At 40.3% G+C, this 10277-nt stretch overlaps 1 protein-coding gene across 6 annotated transcripts in view; it reads left to right on the top strand.

The window, feature by feature from the left end:
• The first annotated feature begins 8150 nt into the window (after positions 1-8150).
• Positions 8151-10277, top strand: part of WDR17 (WD repeat domain 17) — a 104846-nt gene continuing 102719 nt past the window's right edge. For 3 of the 6 annotated variants that reach the window (XM_072763892.1, XM_072763891.1, XM_026015819.2), the window contains exon 1: positions 8168-8286. The gene's annotated coding sequence lies outside the window, so the exon portion shown is untranslated. Of the gene's footprint in view, positions 8287-10277 lie in introns of all 6 variants that reach the window. The other 3 variants (XM_072763890.1, XM_026015820.2, XM_026015821.2) reach the window with 3 other exon arrangements.

The raw sequence follows: 10277 nt of genomic DNA, 5'->3' as shown, positions 1-10277 counted from the left end.
GTCACTAAAGATTCAAATTGTGGATTAAAAATGTTGGCAGTCATCTCTTGAACCAGAAAGCTTTGTCTTAGGGGCCCAAAGTCTTCTGAGATATTTCCAGCAAATTGCTCCATCCGAGACTCCCGTTCATAGCAACATCTCCTCTTGTTTTCATAGAGAAATGGTCTAACATGTGTTTTCCAGAACCAGAAGTCTGAACTTTGCTTTATTTTGCTTGGGCTTAGCCTGTCACACTGTGTCAGTGTTTTATATATCTTCTCCAATGCTATTTATAAAGCTTTGATAAATTTTATTAAATACATAGACAGTGAAATACATATTACACACACACACACACACACACACACACACACACACACACACATGAATTGAGTGCCCATGTTGGAATTTTAGATTTAGGGAGTTGTATTACTTATCTCAGATAAAAGTTTCCTATACCAGGGTGTCTGGGTGGCTCAGTCAGTTAGGCGTCTCTGCCTTTGGCTCAGGTCATGATCTCAGGGTCCTGAGATCCAACCGTGAGTCAGATTCCCTGTTCTGTGGGGAGTCTGCTTCTCCCTCTGCCCCTCCCCACACTCGTGCTCTCTCTCTCAAATCAATAAAATATTTTTTAAAAAGTTTCCTGTACCTTCTACCAAAAAATATTTCCATATAAGCTGAAAATATATTATTATTTAAGAGGAACATGGTAAAATAAAGGGTACTAACTTAGGTGGATGTCCAAGAAAAGAAGAATTTCACTCATGTTTCTATCAACTCCCAATATTCAATGCAAATATATGCTCAAATAGTATCTCCTATTTTTCTAAAGAAATTTATTCACATAATTTTCCTTTAATCTGATAGGCCAGCTGTATACCACTAGGATATTTCAATGTTGATTGGGGACAATTAGGTGTATGCCAAGGTCAAATAATAATTATCGAGATAAAATTTACATACAGTGAAGTGTGGCTTTGACATGGTGGTGGATTCAGATCATAGCAGTGGCGCCACCTCTCTACATTCTCCAGAGCTGGAGGTGAGTGGCACATTTTCAAGACCATGTTAGATAAAACAATAGATAGACAGATGGATACATAGACAGATGGCTTTAGAGACACCAGGAATCATCATGCACTTTTGAGTCACATTTTTAGACACATTTAAGGACCTTCCAGCGGTGTACTAATAAACACTTAACAACCAGCTTTCTGGAAAAAACAACCCCAATAATATGCATATATACACATGTACATAAGTTTTCTATAAGTTTTGCTAACCATATTCTTTATTTTATATTCCGCATAGTGAATTGATTTTCACAGAACTCTTTCACTAAGTTTTGCTAAACTCTTCTCTTAGTAGCCAAATTATGGTCGCAGTTGACAAGTGAACACAGCGACTTAAAGCTGACTTTAATGTTGATTAATAGTTTAATTTATGGTAACGAGTAAGTCAAAAACAAAACAATGAAGGCTTTCTCATCATTCACCTTGGCAGCTTCTTAGCTGCAATGGATAATAGTTTTTGAATATTGAAAGCAGATTTCCTCAATTTCTCGTGCTCTTTACAAGTGGAACAACTACATACACACATCCCACTTTACAGTGGACTGCATTGTTAATATTTTCCCTATCACTTTTGTAAGTTTATACCAGGAATTGGCAGATCACCTGTATGTCAAATCCAGTTGCCTCCTGTTTTTGTGAGTAAAGTTTTTCAGATACACAGTCACACCCATTCATTTATGTATTATCGGACCACTTCCAAGCTACAGCAGCAGGACCGAGTTGGAGAGAGAGATTGCAAAGCCTAAAAATTTTGCTATCTAGCTCTTTACAGAAACAGTTTCCTGACTCCCAAAATAACCACCACTTACCAAGAGAACTTCCTCTGATAATGAAACTGTTCTTTATCTGCCCTTTAATATGGTATCCACTTCCCACATGTGACTACCGAGCACTTGAAATGGGTCTATGGTGACTGAGGAGCTGAGGTTTCATTCTTTGAAATTAATTTAAATGTAAATAACCATATTTTGCTAGTAGATACCACGTTACACAGTGTAGCTCTAGACAGTCAATGAATCCACAAACCGTGCCCTTCTCTGTAGCATTTGCTCATTTCTGGAGTGAAAATACACCCACTGTGGCCAGTGTCAAGCCATCAGTGTGATACTGTTGAATGGCAGGTTGGGAAGAAATATGCAATATTATATAATATTTCCACCATAGAGACGTGACATAAATAGACATAAATAACCTCAAGGGCACAGATAAAACTAAAATATTAAGAAATATTAAGAAATAATTAACAAATGATGTGTTTTGAGTTTTACTTTGTTTTTGTTTATTTTTGAGTATTACTTTGTTTTTAATAATATTTTAAAACTATGAGCTTGTATCATTTAATTTTAATAGTAGTTGCGTTTAACAATGGGTAGTAAAATTCCTGAAAAATATAACAGTTGTCTCTCTAAAGCCAGTACAATCAGGCTTTAGCAGCCTCCTGAGGACACATGCCATGTGCTTTAGTACTATATGTAAATTAAATTGAACCAAAGAATATTTATATAAATAGGTACATTTATATAAAAAGATATAAAGAGAACACAGAAAAAGTGCATCAGTCTGAAACTCGTTTGTGAGAGTGGATATACCGCCAAGGACAAGGCATTTCCAGTTGTGCAAAGAGCAATGAGTTACAGAAGAATGGAACTGAGAGAATATGGCTTTATAACCTAGGGTTGTGAACCCTTGAAAGGCCTTCAGAAGGTGAAATCCCATGCAAATTTTATGTGAATATACAAAAAAAATCCCATTTTCCTGGGAATAGCTCAACATTTCTGGGGGGTTGGTGAACCACAATTTTGAGAATTTTAATATTGAGGGAGTTAGCGTCATTTACAACTTTGATCAACATGTTTGAGAATTAAATATAATGAGTTGGCCTGAAACCATACGGCTTCTGGATCTTAAGACTGAAGCAGGTAAAAGCAGGTGAGAGTTGGCACTAGCTGAGACATAGAGCCTCAGGCGCTTATATGAGTCTGCAGCAAGAGCCAGACTCACCACTTTGAAACTATGTGAAGTAAAGAGTTTATCAATCAAAATAAAAAATAAATAAAATTCAGTACCGAGGGACAATGGGAGAAAGTAGGAAAACAAAAAGTGATGAAGAAATGCTGGGTAGATTTGACAACTCTAATACACGTCAATTTGAAATTTTAGAGGAGGGAAATAGAATAAATATTGAAATGAATAATAATTGAGAATTCTTCACAACCGAAGATTTGGAGAGATAAACCAATAAGGAAAAGTTAAATAAGGAAAAATGACCAAAGGGAATGAACAATGTATAAACCCAAAAAGATGTTCCATGTCAACAAATTTAGGAAATACATATTTAAATCATAAGAAGATAGATGCCATTTTATATTTATTAGATTAAAAACACTGAGAATATGGCCTTGGTGAGAATATGGAGCAAGAAAAACATATATATACTGCTGGTGATAGCATGAATGGAGAGGAATTTGGTAAGATCTATTATACTTGAAGGTGCACATGTAACATGACCCAGCAAACCCACTTTCTGGTCTGAGAAACTCACAGACAAGCCCACATACAAGGTGATTCCCTGCTCTTTGCAATATGAAAAGTTCACACAACTTGGACACTCAGTAGGTAGATAAATTGTGACAACGTATTTGGATACATTCTACCAAAATGAACAAATAATAATGACACATACCAATTTATATAAAATTAAAAAGATAATGACAGGAATAAAACAAATTTAGAATATATATATAAATTCGCTGGATTAGTTATATCTAATTAGATGCAGCATAATCCAATGACAAGAGATTCATCTATATTGTGTTAGTTTTTTTTTTTAAGATTTTATTTATTTATTCATGATAGACAGAGAGAGAGAGGCAGAGACACAGGCAGAGGGAGAAGCAGGCTCCATGCAGGGAGCCCGACATGGGACTTGATCCCGGGACTCCAGGATCACACCCTGGGCCAAAGGCAGGCACTAAACCGCTGAGCCACCCGGGGATCCTCCTCCTGTGTTAGTTTTTAAAGAAAAGGTGACACATATATAGCAGAAGCCCACAATTTATTAAGTACATATGTTAATTATAGTGTTCTCTATATTTTCTTGTTTAAAAACTTTAAGTTTTTAAAAGAATTTTTCAACCAATAGTATTCTAGAGACAAAATCTCAAATTTTAATGTGATTGTTGGTTAATTCATTTTAATCATTTTGGTATCTCATAAAGTCCAAAGAGTGATGTTAGATAGGTAATACATCTCATAATAACAGAAATGTTATTAAATATGTGCATATGTAAATATATGTAATATATGTAATATACATGCACATTAATAGCAAAATATATGTAACATACATGCACATTGGTAGCAAAAGTATGGAAATATATTTTTTAAAAAGAATTTTAAGTTTTTAAAGTGTGTTTGTGGCTCAGCAACTCTGGGTGGCTCAGTGGTTGAGTGTCTGCCTTCAGCTCAGGTCATGATTCCGTGGTCCTGGGATGAAGTCCCGCATGGGGCTCCTTCCTTTGCGTGTGTCTCTGCCTCTCTCTCTCTGTGTCTCTCATGAACAAATAAATAAATCTTTCAACAAATAAAATAAAAGATGTGTTTGCATACAGTAAGCTTTTAAGTATTCAGTCCTTTGGGTAATTAATATACAATTCCATCAGCTTTTTTTGTCATGTTTGTTTCTTATCACTTACCGTTTTTATGCTAAAAATAGTGTGGGGGGCACCTGGGTGGGGCTACCTCTTGATTTCCCCTCAGGTCATGATCTCAGGTTTGTACATTGAGCCCCACATTGGGTTCCACATTCAGAGTGGAGTCTGTTTGAGATTCTCTCTGTCCCTTCCCCTACTCCCTCTCTCTCTCAGATAAATAAATAAATCTTTTTTTAAAAATAAAAATAATGTTAAAGAGCTTTTTATTAAAAGGTGAAGCTAAAGCCTTTGGGCTTAATTCTCCAAAAATTTAAGTGTAAAAAGTCCTTCCTGTTTTTTTTTTTATTTTTATTTTGACAATCCACTAAAAAGACACTTGACACATAAGACATCATTGAACAACACTTTTCCAAAGCCACTGCTCTCATAGATATGTCTTGAAGATGAATTGACCGGACTCATTTGATTCCCTTAATCACTCTGCTTAAATTTCATCCCAAAGAAGTCTGTGTACTCTCTAAGTGTTAAGAACTAATGATTGCCCTGAGACTGCCAGTCAGCCTGAGTGACTGACAATATTTTTCACTGTATGATGAAGGCATCACATTAAATACTTGTCGAATAAAGAATGAAAATCAGAGTAAAGAGATCTTTTCCTTAGGAATTAGGTTATATTGTTTCTCTGGGTTTTTGATCTAACTATATCTGTGATTGTTTAAATTTCCTTTGTAAAACTAATGAACGAAATCACAGAAAAGGGGGAAGTGTACTCAGCTGGGAATCAGGGCTCATGACATCAATTCTGTTACCAATGTAGCTGTATGACTTTGACAAATGCTACAACTTCCAGGCCTTAGCACATTGATCTTTATTTTTTTATTTTTTAAAAGATTTCATTTATTTATTCATGAGAGACAGAGAGAGAGGCAGAGACACAAGCAGAGGGAGAAGCAGCTCCATGCAGGGAGCCCGACGTGGTACTGGATCCCAGGCCTTCAGGATCATGCCCTGGGCCAAAGGCAGGTGCTAAACCACTGAGCCACCCAGGGGTCTCTGCATCTTGATCTTTAAATTGTGAATGCATAACCAGATAATTTCTAATGTTTCATCTGCTTTTCATGATTCTTGATTGGAGGGTTGGAGCAATTTTGAATAAATGAGACATAAAAGACTTTTCTATCCAACTAACGAGCCAAGCTAGACATTTCATCTTTGACAAGCCTTTCTCTTCTTGCGTTTTATTGACTATTTAGCACTGTACCTAGCAAATATCAGTTATAAATGAAAATAATAGTCTATTCTCCCAGAAATGTTTCTGATAATTGTCCCTTTTCATCATTCTTATTTTAATTGTTTTAATTCAGGCCATTAGCATCTTTTCCATAAACTACTGCATTTCTGTCCTAATTCATCATGCTTTTCATTTCTCTGTACCCTTTTTACCTTGACATCTCCAGCGTATCCTTTCTCATGCCATGGCTTTAGAAGTTAAAATCTAATGTAAATAGGAAGTCCAATATCCTCCTCCATCTGGTTTTCTTATTTTTCCAGTTTAATAGTATTCTAATTTCCTTCTTCCGTCATATATTTATTTTTTAGTTTTTAAATTATTTTTATTTATTCATGAGAGACACACAGAGAGAGGTAGAGACATAGGCAGAGGGAGAAGCAGCCTTGGACCCTGATGTGGGACTCGATCCCAGGACCCCGGGATTATATCCTGAGCCGACGGCAGACACTCAACTGCTGAGCCACCCAGGTGTCCCCCTCATATCTTTAGAGAACTAATCTCACCTCCTCCAGACAAAGCAAATGAGTCAAAGTCACTTAAATCAATCATGCATTTCCCCCTTTTTGTGCTTTTTGGCCACATATCTGTGCTCCAAATGTCTGCTCCCCTTCTCCATCAGGTGAAATCTATTTATTTGTTTCTGTTTAAATATTACTCTTTTTAAAAAGATTTTATTTATTTACTTGAGAGACAGAGCACAAGCAAGGAGCAGAGGGAGATGAAGAGGGAGAAGCAGACTCCCCGCTAAGCCGGGAACCTGATGTAGGACTCGATTCCAGGACCCTGAGATCAGGACCTGAGCTGAAGGCAGACACTTAACCCACTGAGCCCCCCAGGCACCCCTCAAACATCAGTCTTATGCAAATTTTTCTGAATACCCTGGGAGAACATGTCTCTCCCCCTCATCTGAATCCTCTCTTAGGACGTTTATAGAACCAGCTCTCAGAACCTACATTGAATTATACTTAGCTGTTGTCCTCTCTATTTTCTCTGGCGGATCATGTGCTAATTTATTTATCCATCCATCCACCCATTTATCAGTTATTAAAGGTCCTCTATTCATTAAGTACTTTGTTAGAACGTAGGCCAGAGTTGGAAGAACCGATTCCAGTTTTTAAGCTAGTGTATTGTCTATGTGGAGCGGCAATTTTTAACTAAATTTTGATTTGAAAAATAGAATGCTAAGTGCTGTGCTCGGGTAAGGTCTGCAGAAAATACGTTGGAAGAAAAGAGGAGAAAAATCTATGGCACAGGTGGGTAGGGATTATGTCCAGAGAATTTCCCTGGTTGGGGGAATTAATTTATTAATTTATTAACTATCCAGAGTCTGACATATACTTAAATCTGGATAAATGTTCTTAAACACACTTCGTTCCCAATATATGAAGGCTTGTTTTCTCTAGTGTGTTTGACAAGGGCTGTAGGTAGTGAAGATGTTTTAGAGATACGAGGAACTTAACGAATGACAGGACCCAGCATTTCCACTGAACCGGATTTCCACAAGGAAAATGTTAGTTGTTGCACCACATTTGCACATACAACGTTGGTTTTGCACACACTGAAGGCAGGTGTACTAACTAGCTATAACCCCACTAATAAAGACAAGTAATTGCATCCAAAGGGGTCTCCCGCCCAGCTCCCTGCGCCCACGCAGACGACAGTGAGGTGCAGGACAAACAGCACCCCGCCCTCCCTCCCGCGGCAGGAGGCTCCACGCCCTCGCCGGGCCGCTCGGGGAGACGGCGCCAGCTCCGGAGCGTGGGTTTGACTCATTTTCCTAGAAAGTGCAGACGCACTCGGCGGAGCAGCCGCGGTTCGGAGCTCGCCGGGGGCCCGCGGCTTCCCTCCACGCGCAGCCGGGCTGGAAACTCCGCAGCAGGCCCGCGCGGGCGCGGCCCGGGAAGCGCGTCCTCCGCGCAGACTCCTGTTGCCGGGCAACCAACCTCCCGCACTCCCCGTCGCCCGGGGTTACAGCCTCCGCCTCCCCGCCGGGCGCTCCAATCAGGGACCAGCATGTCTGTCACGTGGTCAGGGGGCGGGGCCTCGGGAGCCGGGCGCTGGGGTCCAGCCGGGGAAGCATCCTCCCCGCCCCTCGGAACCCGCGGTCGGGCGGCCCCGCCCCCTGCAGGCCCCGCCCCTGCAGGCCCCGCCCCCTGCAGGCCCCGCCCCTCCCGGCCCCTGGAGCTCGCGGCTCGCCGCCGGGGAGCGTGCAGAGCGCGGGCCGAGCTCCTCCCGCCGCCTCCGCCGCGCCCGGGTCGCACCGTCGGCTGCAGCGCTCGGCCTCCTCCAGGTAAGGGGCCCGCGGGGCGCAGGGGGGCAGCGTGGCAGGTACAGGCGTGGGAGCGGTCGTGGAACCGGCGTGTCATCCCCCGCCCCCGCCCCCGGGCTTTGCGCGCGACCTGCGGGGCGCGGGAGTCCCCGGAGTTGTAGGGTCGCGCACCTGCTCGTCAGCAGGCACAACGAGCGAGTCTGAGCTGCCCCTGCAGCGCCAGCTGACCGTGATCCTCGTTTTGCAGAGACTCGTACTTCGGGTCTTTGTCATTAAATATGCATAAGCCGGTCGCCTGGATGCTGTGCGCGCCGGCTCTGCTCTGGGGTGTCGGTGGCCCAGCCCCGCGTCAGCTCGGACCGGGAGGCTTGCAGTGCGATGCAGTGCGCCCCAGACGAGAGGCAATGTCTGGGGCTTGCGGTGAATCCTAAAGATACAATCTTCCCTGATTTAACCACCCACAACCCCCCCACCACCTGCAGTTTTGCATGCAAATATTCAAAGGAGCAACATCTAAGCTGACCTTTTTAATTTTCCTATATTTAATATAGGAATTTATATTCCTATATTGGAATGAAATGTGGTAACTCCGGGTACCAAAACTCCCTTGGTTTTTGTGACCTCTGCTGATTGATTAATTGGAGTGGTTAATGTATTTGAAGGAAGAGATTGCATTTTTGGTTCTTCTCACTGAGTATTTCAGAAATACCCCCCCAGAGAAACTCGTTTTTCCCTACCAATTTTTATAGCCAAAGTTACAAGTCCTTGTTGAATATTTTAAGTAGCCTCAGGTAAGGAAAAGGTTTTCCTTTAGGTTTCCTCTACGGAGTAAATTCTTTGGGGAAATTTCTGAATTTCTCTTCAGGTATCCGTGTCTCTTGCTCACAGAGGTGTCTCCAGGAATAGCCTCATCAACAGAGAGAATAATCTCCATGTGATTATCATACAACACAGCAGGTTTTGGATATTATGGATGCCCTGCTTGAGGGGAGCTGAGGCTGGGCTTATGAGACTACAACCACTGGAAAAAGCACTTTTTTATGTCTTTTTGAGATGCTGTCTCACTGGTTTAAACGTGCAGGAAAATGGGCATAACTTATGTCTCACCTTTGTGAAGAAAAAATCTGAGACAGGTGATCTGCTGGTCTTTATTCATCTATGGTGGAAAGTTAAAATAGCAATTTGTGAAAAATTGTCCGTTAACTCAAAATTTTGCAAGACATACGTTAGTGGATTGTTTAGAGATTAATGTTCCAAATGCTGGTTTCCAATCCTTGCATGAAGAGTTCTTGGGAAGTCTTCTCACTTGAAATAAACCAGTGATCTATTTCAAAAAAGGGAGATCCTCCTTCTTAATTTTCTGAACAGCTGAAAATATAGTAGGCACTATATTTACTTTTTATATGCAATATAAAGAATCATGTCTCTTAAGTGAGCTCCATAAACTTTATATTAAAATGGCTCATTGAATATTAGTTATATTGATCTGATTTTCTTCTGTGCTGATATTTATAGAAATATGTAAATAACTGTATCTCTGGGGGAAAAATCAAATATATTTAACTCAAACGTTTAAAAATTCTGCATTCGTTATTACTAAATATTGGTGTACTAAAAATTTTAGTTACTTCTTCATTACATAATAATTCCATATATCAGAAAGACACAAATTGATTTAGCTTAAGAAAAATAAAGCTCTTAAATTTTCTGCTCCCAGTAGAGGGACTTGAGAGCTGGAATGTTTTTGTTGTTTTCTGGAGCCTCTACCTGTAGCCTTCAGCTTGGGCATAGAGGAGCCAGTGGCAGTTTTTAAATCATTCAGAGACGATTAGGAACAGTTGTATTTTTGTTTTAGCCTGAGAGATACTAGAAGTCCAACATAAATGATTAGGTTATCACGATCAATAAAATTTGTTTAAATTGTCTGGATTACCTAATTTTATTGCCTGAACTCTGTAATGAAGATTAAAATGAAATTCAAGCAATTTTGAAGGATTCAAATTTTCTTCCTA

The sequence above is a fragment of the Vulpes vulpes genome, chromosome 7 (genome assembly GCF_048418805.1).
Source record: "Vulpes vulpes isolate BD-2025 chromosome 7, VulVul3, whole genome shotgun sequence".
Classification (NCBI taxonomy): Eukaryota; Metazoa; Chordata; class Mammalia; order Carnivora; family Canidae; genus Vulpes; species Vulpes vulpes.
This window is presented reverse-complemented; position numbering and strand designations above follow the sequence as displayed.